This window comes from Cynocephalus volans, chromosome 7 (assembly GCF_027409185.1).
Source record: "Cynocephalus volans isolate mCynVol1 chromosome 7, mCynVol1.pri, whole genome shotgun sequence".
NCBI lineage: Eukaryota > Metazoa > Chordata > Mammalia > Dermoptera > Cynocephalidae > Cynocephalus > Cynocephalus volans.
The window spans coordinates 17,910,516-17,927,025 of NC_084466.1; positions in this window are offsets into that span (position 1 = coordinate 17,910,516).

Below are 16,510 nucleotides of genomic sequence, written 5' to 3' on the forward strand. Positions count from 1 at the left end.
AATATGTAATGCTGTAATAGTGGGCAATCATCTGAAAAAAATTAAGTTGGATTCCTAGTTTATATTTTAAAGCAAAATAAATTCCATATATATCAAAAATTTAAACATAAAAGCTCCATAAAACTACTATTAAAAAAATGGGGGATTTAAACATAATCTCAAAGAGATAAGACTTTTCTACCTGTGAGACAGGTAGAACATAGAATTCCAAAAGAAAAAAAAGACTGATAATTCCACGTGTGTGTGTGTGTGTGTGTGTGTGTGTGTGTGTATGTGTGTGTGTGTAGTCTTTAAGGAAAAAAATACCATTAACAAAGTAAAAAGAAAAATGACAAACTGGGAAACAAATTTTAAACTCATCACAAATGACCAATTCCTTTTATAAAAAACTTCAGCAAATCAATAAGGAAAAGATAATCAACCCAATAGGAAAATGGGCACAGATATGAACTGACAGATCATAAAACAGTAAAGAAAATTATTATTACACATATAAATAATAATAAGAGAAATATAAATTAAAACTGTAATGAGTTAAAAGTTATTATTAGATTGGCACCTAATATTGTGCAATGGTATTTGTGATGACTTCTGACACCAAATACCTGAAGTTAAGCCAAACTTCACCAGGTTAGGGCCACCATTCTCCACATGACTGCCCTTTTTTCAGACACTAGCAGCAAATGTGGCATTTCTAGGGCCATCCTCACTTATGACCAACTGCCTACAAGTCAGTGGTTCCACACACACCCGAGTTTGTAGAATTCACTAGCATAACTCACAGAACTCAGGAAAGCACTATACATGTGATTTTAGTTTATTATAGCAAAAGGATACAAATCAGAACAGCTGAAAGAAGACATAGGATGAGGTTTAGGAGAACCCCAAACACAAAGTTTCCATATTCTAAGGGACGAGTCCCTCCTGCACATTGAGGTATGAGACACACAGAGTATTGGCAACCAGGGAAGCTCACGTGAACTTCACTATCCAGAGTTTCTGTTGGGGTTTTACTACGATGGCATGATTGACTGAATCATTGGCCAGAAGGCTTATCTCAACCTCCATCCCCTCCTCCTTCCCCAGAGGTTGGGCTGGTATCATGTGTCTCAAAGCCCCAACCCTCTAATCAGATGGTTAGTCTTTCTGGTGTGACCAGCCCCCATCCTGAGTCATCTCGTTAGCCTAACTATCAGGACCCACCACAAATAACAAAGACACTTCTGTCATTTAGAAAATTGCGCAGATTTAGATCTGGTGGGGGTGGAGGTGGGGGCATACTGAGAGAAGGGGAGGAACTCCAGACAAAATCTTGCTTACATAGTTTTAATTCCAGCCTGGTCTGTAATAGCATATTAGTCCATTTCTGTTGCTTATAACGAAATACCTGGAACTGGTGATTTATAAAGAAAAATGAAATTTATTGCTTACAGTTTCTGAGGCTGAGAGTCCAAAGTCCATCTGGTGGTGACAACAGTGACCCAGGGGTCTCACATTGCAAAATGGTGGAAGCAGAGAGAGCAGAGAGAAAGACAGACTCTCCTCTTTTAAAGCCCTCAGAACCATGCCCCCGACCACCATTCCTAGTCCATTCACTACTGCATGGTCCTACGATCCAATCACCTCTTCCAGGCTCCACCTTTCAGTTACCATAATATGATTTCCCACCCTCTTAACAGTCACAGTGGGGGCTAAGTTTCTAATACATAAAACTTGGGGGACACAATTCAAGCTTCAATGAGTTTGGAGGGGATTAATTCAATCCACTACAAATAACAAAAGACTAGAAACCAATAATGTCCAGTAACAGAGAACTGATAAAAAAAGAAATTAACGAACACCTGAATAATGGAGTTCTGTGCAATTGATGAAAAGAATGGGGTGACTCTGTAGGTAGGGCTACAGAATCAACTGCTGAATGTGCAAAACAATCTGTATGGTATGCTGTAATTTGTGTTTCATACGCAGACATACTTTGTTTTATTGTGCTTTGCTTGATTGTACTTTACAGATATTGCATTTTTACAACTTCAAGATTTGTGCCAATCCTGTGTCAAGCAGGTCTGTTGGCACCTTTTGCAACAGCATGTGCTCACTTCATGTCTCTGCATCACATTTTGGTAGTTCTCACAATATTTCAAACTTTTTCATTATTATTATATCTGTTATCATATCCTATGATTAGTGATCTTTGATGTTATTACTGTAATTGTTTTGGGGTGCCATGAACCATGCCCATATAAGATGGCAAACAATTGATAAATGTTGTGTGTTCTGACTACTCCATCCACCAGCTGTTCTTCATCTCTTTCCCTCTCCTCAGCCTTCACTATTCCCTAAGACATGACAATATTGAAAACAGTCCAGTTAAGAGTTCTACAATGGCCTCTAAGTGTTCAAGTGAAAGGAACAGTTGCAGGTCTCTCATTTTACATCAAAAGCTAGAAATGATTAAGCTTAGTGAGAAGGGCTTTTGAAAGCCAAGACAGACCAAAAGATAGGCCTCTTACACCAAACAGTTGGCCAAGTTGTGAATACAAATGAAAAGTCCTTGAAGGAAATTAAAAGTGCTACTTAAATGAACACATGAATGATATGAAAGCCTTATTGCTGAGATGGAGAAAGTTTTAGTGGTGTGGATAGGTCAAACCAGCCACGACATTCCCTCAAGCCAAAGACTAATTGAGAGCGAGGCCCTAACTCTTTCATTCTGGGAAGGCTGAGAGAGGAAGCTGCAGAAGAAGAGTTTGAAGCTAGCAGAGGTTGGTTCATGAGGTTTAAGGAAAGAAGCCCTCTCCATAACGTAAAAGTGCCAGGTAAAGCAGCAAGTGCTGATGTAGAAGCTGCAGCAAGTTATCCAGAAGGTCTAGCTAAGAAAATTGATGAAGGTGGCCACACCAAACAACATTTTCAGTGTAGATGAAACAGCTGTATATTGGAAGAAGACGCCTTATAGGACTTTCATAGCTAGAGAGAAGTCAATGGCTAGCTTCAAAGCTACAAAGGAGAGCCTGACTCTCGTTAGGGACTCATGCAGCTGGTGATTTTAAGTTGAAGCCAATGCTTATTTACCATTCTGAAAATCTTAGGGCCCTTAAGAATTGTGCTAAATCTACTGTTTGTACTCTATGTATGGAACAAGGAAGCCTGGATGACAGCACATCTGTTTACAGCATGGTTTACCAAATATTTTAAATCCTCTGTTGAGATCTACTGATCAGACAAAAAGATTTCTTTCAAAATGCTACTCTCATTGACAATGCACCTGGTTACCTACAAGCTCTGATGGAGATGTAAGAAGGATTAATGTTGTTTTCTTGCCCGCTAACACAACAACCATACTGCAGTCCATGGATGAAAGAGTAATTTTGACTTTCAAGTCTTATTATTTAAGATCTACATTTTTAAAAGTCTATAGCTGCCATAGACAGTGACCCCTCTGATGGATCTGGGCAAAGTAAATTGAAAACCTTCTGGAAAGGATTCATCATTCTTGATACCATTAAGAACATTTGTGATTCATGAGAGATCAAAATACCAACATTAACAGGAGGTTGGAAGAAGTTGATTCCAACTCTCATGGATGAGTTTGAGGGGTTCAAGACTTCAGTGGAGGGAAAGTAACTGAAAAAGTGGTGGAAATAGCAAGAGAACTAGAATTAGAAGTGAAGCCTAAAGATGTGGCCGATAAAACTTTAACAGATGGGAAGTGGCTTCTTATGAATGAGCAAAGAAAGTGGTTTCTTGAGATGAAAGCTATTCCTGGTGAAGATGCTATGAACATTGTTGAAATGACAACAAGGGATTTAGAATATTATATACACTTAGTTGATAAAGCAGCAGCAGGATTTGAGAGGACTGACTCCAATTTTGAAAATTCTACTGTGGGTAAAATGCCATCAAACAGCACTGCATGCTACAGAGAAATCTTTCGTGAAAGGAAGAGTCAATCAATGCATCAAGCTTCATTTTTATCTTATTTTAAGAAATTGCCACAGTAACTACAACCTTCCACATCTATCACCCTGATCAGTCAGCAGCCATCAACTTCGAGGCAAGACCCTCCACCAGCAAAAAGATCACAACTCACTAAAGGCTCAGATGATCATTAGCATTTTTTTAGCAATAAAGTATTTTCTAAGTAAGGTATGTACATTGTTTTTTAATTTTTATTTATTTATTTATTTTTCTTTTATAAGGGCAACTTTTTCTTTATTTGTCTGGACTACAGGAATTTTACACATCATCTTTCAGATGTATTTTAGGCATCTGCATTTCAAGTTTCAGATTCCCACGTTTGTCAAAGCCTTGATTACAACACTTTTACTACTGTTATTGAAGCAGCCTCTTAATTTTTTTCCCTGAATCATTCTTATCCTCACACTATTACCAGGTTAATGTTCCAAAGTGCATTCTTTAGAAGACTAAAGTACATTCATACCGTCACTCTCCTGTTCAAAATCTTTAGTGGGCACAAAAGCCAAATTCCTTAAATCTTCTCTCAAAACCCACCGTCACCATGAGTATCCTAGCCTTATCTTATATTTATTTTATTTCCATCCTTATCTCCTGATGGTACTCCAAGTTTGCCATATGAAAGAGACCAATGGGCCTGTTTTCGGAAGATGCTTTACCATGTCCTGCCTTTGGGTCTTTATTGATCCTAGTTCCTACCCTACTCTACCCCGTCATACTCACCCCACACCCCTATTCTAGCAATGTCTGCCCATGTCATTTCCTTTGTTTTTTTGTTTTGTTTTGTTTTTAAATTTTATTTTGTCGATATACATTGTGGTTGATTCTTGTTGCCCCTTACCAAAACTTACCTCCCTCCTCCCTCTCCTACCTCCCCCCCAACAATGTCCTTTCTGTTTGCTTGTCATATCAACTTCAAGTAATTGTGGTTGTTATATCTTCTTCCTCCCCCACCCCCAGGTTTTTTGTTTTTTTGTGTGTGTGTGAATTAATATATTAATTTTTAGTTCCCACCAATAAGTGAGAACATGTGGTATTTCTCTTTCTGTGCCTGACTCGTTTCACTTAATATAATTCTCTCAAGGTCCATCCATGTTGTTGCAAATGGCAGTATTTCATTCGTTTTTATAGCTGAGTAGTATTCCATTGTGTAGATGTAACACATTTTCCGTATCCACTCATCCAATGATGGACATTTGGGCTGGTTCCAACTCTTGGCTATTGTAAAGAGTGCTGCAACGAACATTAGGGAAGAGGTATACCTTCGACTTGATGATTTCCATTCCTCTGGGTATATTCCGAGCACTGGGATAGCTGGGTCATATGATAGATCTATCTGCAATTGTTTGAGGAACCTCCATACCATTTTCCATAGAGGCTGCACCATTTTGCAGTCCCACCAACAATGTATGAGAGTTCCTTTTTCTCCGCAACCTCACCAGCATTTGTCGTTCAGAGTCTTTTAGATTTTAGCCATCCTAAGTGGGGTTAGATGGTATCTCAATGTGGTTTTGATTTGCATTTCCCGGATGCTGAGTGATGTTGAGCATATTTTCATGTGTCTGTTGGCCATTTGTATATCGTCCTTAGAGAAATGCCTACTTAGCTCTTTTGCCCATTTTTTAATTGGGTTGCTTGTTTTCTTCTTGTAAAGTTGTTTGAGTTCCTTATATATTCTGGATATTAATCCTTTGTCAGATGTATATTTTGCAAATATTTTCTCTCACTCTGTTGGTTGTCTTTTAACTCTGTTAATTGTTTCTTTTGCTGTGCAGAAGCTTTTTAGTTTGATATAATCCCATTTGTTTATTTTTCCTTTGGTTGCCCGTGCTTTTGGGGTCGTATTCATGAAGTCTGTGCCCAGTCCTATTTCCTGAAGTGTTTCTCCTATGTTTTCTTTAAGAAGTTTTATTGTTTCAGGGTGTATATTTAAATCCTTAATCCATTTTGAGTTGATTTTAGTATATGGTGAGAGGTATGGATCTAGTTTCACTCTCCGGCATATGGATATCCAGTTATCCCAGCACCATTTGCTGAAGAGGCAGTCCCTTCCCCAGTGAATAGGCTTGATGCCTTTGTCAAAGATCAGATGGCAGCAAGTGTGTGGGTTGATTTCTGGATTCTCTATTCTATTCCATTGATCAGTGTGTCCGTTTTTATGCCAGTACCATACTGTTTTGGTTATTATAGCTTTGTAGTATTGCTTAAAGTCAGGTAGTGTTATGTCTCCAGCTTTATTTTTTTTTTGCTCAGCATTGCTTTGGCTATGCGTGGTCTTTTATTATTCCATATAAATGTCTGGATAGTTCTTTCCATTTCTGAGAAAAATGTCTTTGGAATTTTGATGGGGATTGCATTGAATTTGTATATCACTTTGGGTAGTATGGACATTTTCACTATGTTGATTCTTCCCATCCAAGAGCATGGGATATCTTTCCATCTTCTTGTATCCTCTCTAATTTCTCTCAGTAGTGGTTTGTAGTTCTCATGATAGAGATTTTTCACCTCCTTGGTTAACTCAATTCCTAAGTATTTTATTTTTTTGGTGGCTATTGTAAATGGGCAGGCTTTCTTGATTTCTCTTTCTGCATGTTCACTATTGGAGAATAGAAATGCTACTGATTTTTGTGTGTTGATTTTGTATCCTGCTACTGTGCTGAAATCATTTATCAATTCCAAGAGTTTTTTGGTAGAGGTTTTAGGCTGTTCGATATATAGGATCATGTCATCTGCAAAGAGGGACAGTTTGACTTCATCTTTTCCAATCTGGATGCCCTTTATTTCCTTCTCTTCTCTGATTGCTCTGGCTAGTACTTCCAACACTATGTTGAATAGGAGTGGTGAGAGTGGGCATCCTTGTCTAGTTCCTGTTCTTAAAGGAAAAGCTTTCAGCTTTTCCCCATTCAGGATGATATTGGCAGTGGGTTTGGCATATATGGCTTTAATTATGTTGAGGTACTTTCTCTCTATACCTAACTTATAGAGGGTCTTTGTCATGAATGAGTGCTGAACTTTATCAAATGCTTTTTCAGCATCTATAGAGATGATCATATGGTCCTTGTGTTTGAGTTTATTAATATGGTGTATCACTTTTATTGATTTGCATATGTTGAACCAAACTTGCATCCCTGGGATGAATCCCACTTGATTGTGGTGAATAATTTTACGTATGTGTTGCTGTATTCTGTTTGCTAGTATTTTAGTGAGGGTTTTTGCATCTATATTCATCAAGGATATCGGCCTGTAGTTTTCTTTTTTGGTTATATCTTTACGTGGTTTTGGTATCAGGATGATGTTTGCTTCATAGAATGAGTTTGGGAGATTTGCGTCCGTTTCAATCTTTTGGAATAGTTTGTAAAGAATCGGTGTCAATTCCTCTTTGAATGTTTGGTAAAATTCTGCTGTGAATCCATCTGGTCCTGGGCTTTTCTTTGTTGGGAGCCTTCTGATAACAGCTTTAATCTCCTTTATTGTCATTGGTCTGTTCAAATTTTCTACGTCTTCATGGTTCAGTTTTGGGAGCTGGTGTGTGTCCAGAAATTTATCCATTTCCTCCAGATTTTCAAATTTGTTGGCGTATAGTTGTTTATAGTAGTCTCGAATGATTCCTCGTATTTCAGATGAATCAGTTGTAATATCGCCTTTTTCATTTCTAATTTTTGTTATTTGAATCTTCTCTCTTCTTTTTTTGTTAGCCATGCTAATGGTTTGTCAATTTTATTTATCTTTTCAAAAAACAAACTTTTTGATTCATTGATCTTTTGTATTGTTTTTTGGGTTTCAATTTCATTAAGTTCTGCTCTCATCTTAATGATTTCTTTCCGTCTGCTAACTTTAGATTTGGATTGTTCTTGTTTTTCTAGTTCTTTAAGGTGAAGTGTTAGGTTGTTCACTTGCCATCTTTCCATTCTTCTGAGGTGAGCATTTAATGCAATAAATTTCCCCCTCAATACTGCTTTTGCAGTATCCCACAGGTTTTGGTATGATGTATCATTATTTTCATTAGTTTCAATAAATTTTTTGATTTCCTGCTTGATTTCTTCTTGGACCCATATGTCATTAAGTAGAATGCTGTTTAAGTTCCATGTGTTTGTATAGTTTCCAGAGTTTCGTTTGTTATTGAATTCTAGTTTTAATCCATTGTGGTCTGAGAAAATACATGGGATAATTCCAATTTTTTTGAATTTGTTGACACTTGATTTGTGACCTAATATGTGATCTATCCTGGAGAATGATCCATGTGCTGATGAGAAGAATGAATATTCTGAGGTTGTTGGATGGAATGTTCTGTAGATATCTGCCAATTCCAATTGGTCTAGAGTCTTGTTTAGATCTTGTGTTTCTCTACTGATTCTTTGCCTAGATGATCTGTCTAATATTGACAGTGGGGTGTTCAGGTCCCCTGCTATTATGGTATTAGTGTCTATTTCTTTCTTTAGGTCTAATAGGGTTTGTTTTATAAATCTGGCTGCTCCAACATTGGTGCGTACATATTTATGATTGTTATGTCTTCTTGATGGATCAGTCCTTTTATCATTAAGTAGTGTCCCTCATTGTCTCTTTTTATGGTTTTTAGTTTAAAGTCTATTTTGTCAGATATAAGAATAGCTACTCCAGCTTGTTTTTCTTTTCTATTTGCATGGTAAATCTTTTTCCATCCTTTCACTCTTAGTCTATGTGAATCTTTATGGGTGAGGTGGGTCTCTTGTAGGCAGCATATAGTTTGGTCCTCCTTTTTAATCCAGTCAGCCAGTTGTGTCTTTTGATTGGGGAATTTAAGCCTTTTACATTAAGAGTTGTTATTGAAAGGTGTTGATTTATTCCTAGCATTTTATTAGTTGTTTGGTTGTCTTAGGTGTCTTTTGTTCCTTGCTTTCTGATTTACTGTTTGGTTTCTGTGTTTGTTGGTTCCTTAGGTTGTAGATAGCATTTTTGTTTGTTTGTTTTCTCTTCATGAATGCCATTTTTATTATACTAGTGGGTTTTGATTTTTCTTGGGTTTTCATGGTAGTGGTAGTTATTTTTCAGGAACCAAACCCAGTACTCCCTTGAGGATTTCTTGTAAGGGTGGTCGTTTGGTAGTGAACTGCAGTTTTTGTTTGTCTGAGAAATATACTATTCGCCCTTCATTTCGGAAGGGTAGCTTTGCAGGGTAGAGTATTCTTGGCTGGCAATCTTTGTCTTTTAGTATTTTGAATATATCATCCCATTCCTTTCTAGCTTTTAGGGTTTGTGATGAAAAGTCTGATGTTAGCCTGATTGGGGCTCCCTTATAGGTGATTTGATGCTTCTCTCTTGAAGCTTTTAAGATTCTCTCTTTGTCTCTGAGTTTTGCCAATTTGACTATAACATGTCTTGGAGAAGGCCTTTTTGGGTTGAATACATTTGGAGATCGTTGAGCTTCCTGGATCTGAAGATCTGTGATTTTTCCTATACCTGGCGAGTTTTCTGCCACTATTTTGTCGAATATGTTTTCAATTCAATCTCCATTTTCCTCCCCTTCTGGAATACCCATGACTTGGATATTTGAGCACTTAAGGTTGTATGGTATCTCTCTCAGATTTTCTTCAATGTCTTTGATTCTTTTTTCTTTCTTTTTTTGTCTGCTTGTGTTATTTCAAACAGCCCATCTTCAAGTTCAGAGGTTCTCTCTTCAACTTCGACAAGCCTGCTGATTAAACTCTCCATTGTGTTTTTTATTTCGCTGAATAACTTCTTCAGTTCAGCAAGTTCTGCTACATTTTTTTTCAGGACATTGATTTCCTTGTACATTTCCTCTTTCAGGTCCTGTATACTTTTCCTCATTTCATCATGATGTCTAGCTGAGTTTTCTTGTATCTCATTCAGTTTCCTTAGAATTATCACTCGAAATTCCTTGTCAGTCATTTCAAGGGCTTCTTGTTCTATAGGATCTAGAGTTTGAGATTTATTAACTTTTGGTGGTGTACTTTCTTGATTTTTTGTATTTCTGGTATCTTTTTTTTGATGTTTATTCATTGTGGCAGGGGGTTTCACAGTCCACCGGTTTGAGACTATTGACTAACTAAGATGTTGCTGTGGTTACCAATTCGGTATGGCTACCTCCGTGACTGCTCAGTTGGCCTCTAGTGCCTTGTGTGTGTGGTTGCCTCAGGTCTTGTGCCTCTCCGGGGAGCCACCTCTCTGGTCAGCTTGGACTCTGCTGGGCTGCTGGATCACGGGGCAGTACCACAGGGTGTGTGGTCTCTGCTGAGCTTCCACTTCCTGTGCAGGACTTCTCCCTGTTCTGTGTGCTCTGGCCCAGGCTGCTGGATCACGCAGTGGCGGCCCCACAGGGTGTGTGGTTTCGGTCGATTCTCCACCTCCCTAGCCTGATGTCTTCCCGCTCTGTGCACACTGGGCTGGGCTGGGACTTGTCTTCTGCAACCCTTGTCTATCAGCTGGGCCTTCAAGACCCTGCTCGGCACCGCCTTGCCCAGGAAGTCTACCAGGTTTCTGCTAGGCGCAGACAACTGGTCACTCTGGGTGCCTTTGTAGCACTGTGTAGATCTTTCTTGGGACTTATCACCTTCCTCCTGGTATGGCAGTTATTTGTGTACTTGTCTTATCTCCCACACCAGAGTGTGAGCTCCTCAGGGGAGGAGCCCACAGCACACGGTTCACCTTTGAATCTCCCCAGCGCAGACTGACTCCAGTGCCTGCCTGCAGTCATCTCTCTGGCAGGTTCAAGCAAACTCGGGAACTCTCCGACCACACTATTCGTAACCAGAAACCGGTTAGGCATTTTTCCGAACAGGTGGCCGCAGAGATGGTATCTGCCTCCCAGTAACAGGAAGTTTACCGGGGGCCAGAGCCCAGAGTGCAGTGGAGTGACAGTTGGCCCAGCCCATACTTCCTTGCCCTTCCGACGCTGGCTGGGGATGCCCCACGCCACCAGCCCTGCCAGAGAACCACGGAGGGAGTGGGAGGGGAGGCCGGCCCGCAGGCCCTGGGAAGCCCCGCACCGGGGCAAGCAAGTGGGAAGGCTCAGTGAGGAGCCAAGCTGGGCGAGGAGGACAGGCTTGGCCGAGCCGGGACGGAGCTGCCACCAACTGAGAAAATGGAGGCAGCCCTGGGGCCGGTGAGTGGCCCGGTGGGGCAGGCGGAAGCCGGGCGGGCATCCGCCCCCCCCCGAGCAGGGCCGGGCCGGGAGTCACTCATGGGGCTGTGCTGGGCCGGGCGGCTCCCTCTCTGCCTCTGCGTCGTCGCCGTCCCCGTCCTCGGCTGCTGCCAACTCGGGCTGCTCACTCGGTCCCACGGCGCAGCTCGGGTGCTCCCAGGAATCTTCTTTTATGCTGGCCTGAAACCTCGAATCATGAATAGGGCAGCTGGCCGCCTTCAGTGCAGCCCCCGCCTCTGGGATCCTGGCAGCGTCAACAGCGGCCTGGCACCTTGTTCCCTGTTTAGAGACTCACTTTTGCAGCTAAGAAACAGTTCTTTTCCTGCTCCATACTTCCAAGCTGTTGCCTGTAAATGAGGCAGCCTCTCCTGCCAAGGGAAAAGTGGTGGTCAGCCCCCACGACCGGCCACCAGCAGCGGTCCTCCCTTAAGAGACGGCAAGAGGAAGGTCCACAAGTTTCCTGGCTGCCTAAGGCCCAGTGGCCGCCTTTTCCACCTCAGCTACTCCGCGCCAACCGCCGCAGCCACCACCATCTTAGGATCCGCTGTACATTGTTTTTTTAGACATAATGCAATTGGCCACTTAATAGACTACAGTATAACATAACCATAACTTTTATATGCACAGGGAAACCAAAAAATTTGTAACTTACTTTATTGTGGTGGTCTGGAACTGAACCTACAATATTTCCAAGGTATGCCATGGCTGTGGGTTAAACGTGTCCCCCAAAAGTTCATGTATCGGAAACTTAATCTCCATTGTTAAGAGGGTGGGAAATCCTATTATAATAATGAAAGGTGGAACCTTTAAGAGGTAATTAGAATGTGAGAATTATGTCCTTTGAATGGATTGATCCATTCATGAGTAATGGGCATGGTTCTGATGGCTTTAAAAGGAGAGCAAGTGAGGAGATTAGCTCTTTTGTTCAGCCCATTCTTGCCATGTGATATCCTGGGTCACTGTAGAGAGTCACCACCAAGAACAAGGCCCTCATCAGATGTGTTCCCTGGACCTTGGACTTCCCAGCCTCCAAAACTGTAAGAAATAAATTTCATTTCTTTATAAATCACCCAGTTTCAGGTATTATAAGCAACAGAAATGAACTAATACAGACAATATATGTATGTTTATACAAGGGTACTTCAAAAAGTTCATGGAAAGATCCATATTATCTTTCAATTCTATTTTTCTGCAAACTTTCTGAAGTACCCTTAAATATGTATGGGGCCATCTTTAGAGAGATAAGCAAGAAACGGGTAAAAGAGGTTAGATCCAGGGAAGGGGAATGTGACTGAAATATGGACTCTCCCCAACTTCAACACTCTGATTTTTGTACAATATGGATATATGAGCATTACCTGTTTAACAAGAATAAAAATTACAATGTATCTGCACATTTCTCTGAGGATACTGAACATAACTTATAACTTAATCTTTTCTTGATTACTAAGGGCTATTGTAATGAATTATATTAAACAACAAAGCTCTAAGAGTCTATACATAGGGTTTTTTTTTACCCATGATAAATGACCCCAGGCTGCTGTGATTTGAGTGATATTGTCATTTTTAGTTTCCTGTCTTCTCCCAGCTGCTTCTGACTGCTGTCAACATGCCTCCCACTAGCTGACTCAAACTTCTCTCTTAGATTGGGGCATCTAGTTATATTGGGCTAAGAAACCAGACACATGGTCCAATTACAGTGCTATATAAAATAAAAGGAAACTGCCTCTGTGACAACTTGAAGAATCTTTTCATAATTGGTGAATTTTAGATTTTATAACAATTACTTGACTACTCAAGATTTTTACACACTTCCAAATTCCATATAATTGGACAAAGAACAGGCAAAGCATTACTGAAGTCACTATGGTCAGTTCTATTATTTAATTAATCCTACATTGCTAAGTACATATCTGGAGCTTTTTCAAAATTGCTTTTATTCATTCACTCAAAAATATTTTTGAGCATCTAGTATGCACCATGGAATGTTCTAGGTGCTAGGCATACAGCAATGAACAATACAGACAATGGCCAAACTCCCTTAGAATTTATATTTTAATTGAAGAGAGAGACAACAAAGATAAAACAGTACAACAAAGAAAGAAGGGGCTGATGTGATAGAGCAGTGAAGATGGGGGAGCAGCATTAGACAGGATGGTGTGCTGGTCACGGGCTGATCAGAAAAGAACTGGAATAACACACACACACACACACACACACACACACACACACACACACACACACACCTTTAATATTTAAAATAAGGGACTTAACTGTAGGGATCATAGGAGGCTGTTCCTTTTGTGTCTGGCAGTTGGAAATGGAAGATGGGGATGAAATGGGGGAAGCAAGGAAGCTGCTAGGATGAATAAAACCCACAGGGAATCTCTTAGTCTGTTTTTTGCTGCCATACTAGAATACTCGAGACTGCTAATTTATACTAAACAAAAATTTATTTGGCTCATAGTTCTGGAGGTTAGGAAATTCAAGATCAAGGGGCTTGCAATCTGGCGAGGGCCTTCATGCTGTGTCATAACATGGAAGAAGGCAGCACATGATGAGAGAGGACGTGCGAGAGAGCAAGAGAAGGTGGAACTTGCTTTTATAATAAACCCACTCTTGCAACAAGAACACTAATCCATTCATAGAGGCAGAGCCCTCATGACCTAATCGCCTCTTAAATGTTACACCTCTCAACATGTTTCCAACACATGATCTTTGAGGGACACATTTAAACCACAGCAGGGACTAAGTGGAATTTGTGAAGGTGGACTGGAACCCATGCCAGTCTCTCACTGCCTTCAATCCTCCAACCTGAATGAGAGGATTGTTTTGCCGAAGCTGGCACCATCTTTCACAGAGTAAAACACACATCTGGCCCAGGAGTCAGAGAGGCTAAAGGAGGCAATCCAGCAGGAGCTGATGTTCCTGTGGGTCTGGGTGATAGGCCAGAGGCCAAGACGACGAGCCAACAGGTAAGCAATAACATGGTGAGCTGCAACAGTGCCTCGTGGCTCGCTTGGACCTTCCAATCGTAAAAAGAATCTGAATCTGGCTGCTACTTTACTTTCACCTTCCAAATCTTGTATTAAGCATTTCTTGTGGCCCACCTGTCCTGGAATTATGCAGAGGGAGATTCTGGAGAACATACCTCCAGCTTGACTAAACTGGCACCATATAAATCCTTTGCACAAAGTCTGAGGTCTTTGAAAGACATTTCAGCTGAGAACCTGAAGGACGTCAACCATGTAACTATGCCATGATTTGGAAGAGAATATCCCAGGCAGAGGAAATGGCTAGTGCCAAGGCTCTAGGACAGTGATATAAGCTAGATATTTTTTGATTTAATAAAAAAGAGGGCAATGAGGCTGGAGTATGGTGGCGGGGGGAGGTACAAAATATGGTTGGAGAGATAGAAGCAGGGACCAGATCACACGGTACCTTGCAGAACATGGTAATGAATGGTTTTTTTCTAAGTGCAATGGGAGGCAAATAGGGATTTTTTAGCATGGCAGTAGTAGTTTGACTTGATTTAGTTTGATCTGATTTATATATCAGGGTACTTCAAAAGTTCATGGAAAAATAGAATTAAAAGATAATATGAATCTTTCCATGAACTTTTTGAAGGATCCTCAAATTTAACTTTATATTTTCAGAATATAGACTTAGAAAAAAGTTTTAAGATTAGCCCATGAATTCCTGTATGCCCATCATCCAGATGATTTCCTTTTCCAAGAGATTGTTTTGTGGGGAATGGCCACATTGGGCAGAACGTCTTCTTTCCACACCTCCAGGCCTCATGGCACTCCTACAGCACAACATGCACAATGCCGTTGGAGCTGTGAAGGCTGCCCATGTGTGGAAGCAGTAATACTACATAACAGCTACAGTGCTTCCACGCTAGTTGTCAGATCTCCTAGAAAAACCGATCTACTTATTTTAGTCTCAATTCACAAGTTTACATTTGTTAGAAAAAATGTTATCATTGGCCTCCAAGTGGCTATTTCTAAAGATCCTATCAATTTTCAAAAAAAAATCACCAACTGAATAAAAACACAAAAACAAAAACAAGAAACTGATGAGACACCACTCAATGATTTGACACCACAAAAGCTATTTAAGAGAACGTTTCAGAAAAAATTCCAGATTTCCAAAGAATTTCCAGAGAACGTACAGTCTCCTGAAGGAAGCATGTTGAAGGGGCTCGTGCTCATGTTGATATATAGGTTCTTGTCTCATTACTTTAGAGCTGATGTTAGACTTGTGTATCTTCTATTTTCATCAGACTTGGCTTACTTTACTTGAAATCATGAAAAATTACCCTAAAGCAAGTTCTTCTGTCTGAATTACTCTCCCTGCTAGCAATTCTTTCTGGTTGAAAGACAGATTCAAATACTGAAGTGTGCTAGGTTTTACGGATACTCAAGTTCACTTCTGAACTCAGCACAATGCCAGATTTAATGTTCATATCAAGAGCTAGAATTAACTATGGATAGCCATTTATTCTCACTAAAAACATACACACCTAATATGTGCTCATTAAATCATGAGGGTAAACTAGAAAAACTAAATAGCCCCAGGTGACTTTAGAGGAATCATTTATTCTCTCTTATACACAGTTAAATGGGAGCTTGGCTATTGCAGTAGGGCTCAGTGATAACAATGGGAAAGTGCCTGATGCATAGTAGGCACTCACATTATCATATATGTCAGTGAAAACAAACACCTTCATATTTTCTTGAGAATAAATGTTTTTGAAAAAAAGAGTTTTGAACAGACCATTTATCTTCTTTAAGAAAAAATGTACAAACAGACTTTAAGAGCATTATCTGACAGAAGAAGTGGAAAAGTTTATCTTTAATTCAAGTTTACAATATAAACTTATCTTTCTGTAATCTGTAGTGATGAATCTCCATGTACATTCAGAAAGGGAAAAAGAGGGGATACTGTGTCATGACTTATGAACTATAAATTCTGTCCCTGATTATTAATCAAGGACAGTTTTATAAATTTATTAATAAATGTTTTCCTTCACTTAACAATGGCCCTTGCATAACAAAATCAATTATCAGCAATTTCAACCATAAATTAAAAAGTAATGTAAAAAAACCTTAAAAATTTTTAAATGAAAGCATAGTAATAAACTTCATAGATACTGGTTAGTTACTATGTTCTTTCTGTAAAATAACACAAAGATTATTCCCTTCCCATTGCTGCAAGATCACAAGATTTATGAAAAAGGCTTCACTTTTTTACTGAGCATAATTATCTGCACCTCAGTTGAACACAACAGATAATAACTGGGGTTATTACTCAGACATGGTAAAAGAGAAAGGTTATGACCCCTCAGCAGATTATGTAAACCTAAAACATACCTTAGACTTTCTAGTCTTAACC